Source organism: Oncorhynchus kisutch, linkage group LG18, assembly GCF_002021735.2.
Source record: "Oncorhynchus kisutch isolate 150728-3 linkage group LG18, Okis_V2, whole genome shotgun sequence".
Lineage (NCBI taxonomy): Eukaryota > Metazoa > Chordata > Actinopteri > Salmoniformes > Salmonidae > Oncorhynchus > Oncorhynchus kisutch.
In genome coordinates, this window is record NC_034191.2 from 26,373,678 (window position 1) to 26,377,428 (window position 3,751).

Below are 3,751 nucleotides of genomic sequence, written 5' to 3' on the forward strand. Positions count from 1 at the left end.
TCCCAACGTGAAACATGGAGGAGGAGGTGTGATGGTGTGTGGGTGCTTTGCTGGTGACACTGTCAGTGATTTACTTAGAATTCAAGGCACACTTACCTCAGCATTCTGCAGCGATACGCCATCCCATCTGGTTTGCACCTAGTGGGACTATCATTTGTTTTTCAAACAGGACAATGACCCAACACACCTCCAGGTTTTGTAAAGGCTATTTGACCATGAAGGAGAGTGATGGAGTGCTGCATCAGATGACCTGGCCTCCACATACATCCTACCTCAGCCCAATTGAGATGGTTTGGGATGTGTTGGACCACAGAGTGAAGGAAAAGCAGCTAACATATGCTCAGCATATGTGTGAACTCCTTCAAGACTGTTGGAAAAGCATTCCAGGTGAAGCTGGTTGATAGAATGACAATATTTTTAAAGCTGTCATCAAGGCAAAGTTGTTTTTTTTACTATGTGATTCAATGTGTTATTTCATAGTTTTGATGTTTTCACTATTATTCTACAATGTAGAAAATAGTAAACAATAAAGATAAACCCTTGAATGAGATGGTGTGTCCAAACTTTTGACTGGTACTGTATATATTGTCTTTCTTAGCCAAATACAAAAACAAAAGCCTTTTCATGTAGGATAAGACATATGAGCCTCTTAATAAATAAGAGAAGGTTCAGAGGACCCAGGTCACAGAATTACTGAGCTATGAAAGGGTCTCACATATTCACCTGAATTAAATACTGTATGGAGATTGGCTGGAAGGGAAATGGAAGTTCTCTTTGGAATTAAAGGGTTGTTCCTGACGGCTCCTTTATGCCATATCACCAGGCTCAGAGGCATTATAAATTAATTGAACGGGGTCAAAGTTATCAAATGGAACCGTAATATTGCCATGATCAAATGGGCCTAAACCTCTGAGATCTGCTATAGCTGTCATCTATACATCTTTGCAGGGCACACTGCTCTCTAGTGTTATACTGTAGCTGTCCATCAAGCTTCACAGTGCACACAAGATTGATTCCTGAATATATACAAAAAGGTATTGTAAATACCTATCCTGTACACCATAGAAAATTGTTCTATTAACTATTCAAGAGACCCTACCATCACTCAGGGGCCACAAACCACTATGTCTCTCTGACAGATGTACTGTACCTCAGCTGTATATCTGAGCTGCCTTGGTTCCCTGTCTATTCGTTTCTCTAGCCTGTGTAAGGCCTCACTCCTTCACTAGACTCCCAGTCAACCCTGCTTCCACGAAGGATATATGCAAAGGTGAGGACTTTTGTCATTCGAAATGAAATGTAATCAGTAATTCAATGAGTCAGCTTTTCATATGTAGTTAAATTGCATTGTCTCTCACCTGGATTCAGTGTCACTGATATTTGAATAAATGAAAGAATTTGTCCTTATGATTGAACTCAGTCTACCAGCTCTAATATATATTCAACAATTTTGAGTTTAATAAGATATTACATTTTTCAGCATGCATAAATACATTCTACAGCTGGGAAGATTATCATTCTGAGGGTTGCTGCAGTAGGGTATTGTTGAGGCGCGTATGTCTGGACACAGGAAGAATTCTATTGTAAAAAATGTAAACCAGAGTCCTATAGAGTATCATGTGGATGCTTTACTGTCTTATCTTCTCATCACCTTGTCGTGTCAACCTTGCCAAAATAGCAGATTCATTCCAGTGATTGTATTTCAAACTCAGGAAATGGAATCCAGGTGATAAATGAGAGATCTATATACTGTTAGGTCAAGAAAGCTGGACTGTGCAGAGGGTTCATTGATCCACGGGCCGTTCATCTGGTATAGATCTCAGATGGAACAAAGATAACGACCATGACAGGCCATTCAGTCACCTGACAGATATAGGGCAGGCCAGGGAGGAGAAAAGCAACAATGCTATTAGATCCTTCAACAACAACAAAAAATGTTTTTATTTTTGTTTAAAGACGCCACTCTTGAATTCCCTCTGTAAAGAATCTATACTGTATCTAAAATATATGTATGTTAAGAATTATTTTCATAAAAATTTGGCAATGGCTGACAAAACAGAGACATAATAAATCCCCCAGCAGAACACAGGGACATACCTGTGAGGGAAATTAATTTCCCTCTATGAGGAACTTGAGGACACTGTGACTGATTTTCTGATCTGTAATAAATTATCTCTCCCTGGCTGTCCTATTTTACAGCCTGTTGTAAGGAAAATTGTGTGTTTCTATAACATGGCAAATATGTTTTATGTCAGACATAATGCAGTTCTCTATGTTGTCCACAGCCGTGCTGTTTCTTACTAATGTGGAGAAAATAGAAGGAATAGAGCCTCCTGAAGTCTTTTATAATGCAGACTTAATGAAACTCCTGCAAGAAGAATAAACAAATCGTGTGCAGGCCATGGCCTCCAATGAATTATCCCCTGTGCTCAAGCGTCATGGCCACTGTGCCTTCATTGACACAAGAGAAATGAAAGAACACAAAACACTGGAGAATAGGCCTAGCCTTGATAAGTTCTCTACATAAATAATTAATGAAACAGAAACTTTTAATTAAACTAAATTATATAACATCTGGACTTGTTGTACTAATTTGTGTTTGCTGTGACTAAATGTGACTGAACAGCTGAGATACTGAAATGGAGTCCCACAACCTACTGTCGATCTCAAGGACAGTCATTATCTCCTCGATGCAATCAGAGGGATATAATTTTTTCCACTAAGACATTTAAATCTGAATGCTGGGCATGAAATGTTAATAGGAATGGGCCCAGGCCCCCAGTATTCTGTGAGAAAAACAAACTGTTCATAGTTATATTTACTTCACCAATTCAATCTGTGAACTCCATCCAGGCCGTAAAAACTTCAGATTCCCAAGGAGACGCCAGAAAGGCCCTGATCCATAAGGGAGAATATTGCCTAGCAACACATATTAGCAACAGCTCTAAGGTGGGCTAGAGCAGTATGTTCACCTCAGCATGTGACCGTTCTACAAGATGGGGCAATGAGTTCATGGCTATATCTGTCATTTCAAAAAGCCAGTATGGGCCTAGATATCAAATAAGACCAGGACACACATTTATTCCAAAGTCAATTTGAGATCATATATGGACGTAATTATCCTGGCTGAAGTCCATGGAAGCCCTTCACTAATATGAATGACATACAGTTGAAGTCGGAGGTTTACATACACTTAGGTTGGATTAAAACTCGTTTTTTGGGCCTTCCGGGTGGCGCAGTGGTTAAGGGCGCTGTACTGCAGCGCCAGCTGTGCCACCAGAGACCCTGGGTTTGCGCTCAGGCTCTGTCGTAACCGGCCGCGACCAGGAGATCCGTGGGGCGACGCACAATTGGCCTAGCATCGTCCGGGCTAGGGAGGGCTTGGCCGGTAGGATATCCTTGTCTCATTGCGCACCAGTGATTCCTGTGGCGGGCCAGGCGCAGTGCGAGCTAACCAAGGTTGCCAGGTGCACGGTGCTTCCTCCGACACATTGGTGCGGCTGGCTTCCGGGATGGAAGGGTTGTTCCGGGATGGATGCGCACTGTGTTAAGAAGCAGTGCGGCTTGGTTGGGTTGTGTATCGGAGGACGCATGACTTTCAAGCTTCGTCTCTTCCGAGCCTGTATGGGAGTTGTAGCGATGAGACAAGATAGTAGCTACTTAAACAATTGGATACCACGAAATTGGGGAGAAAAAGGGGTCACATTCCCCCCCAAAAACTTGTTTTTCAACCACTCCACAAATGTCTTGT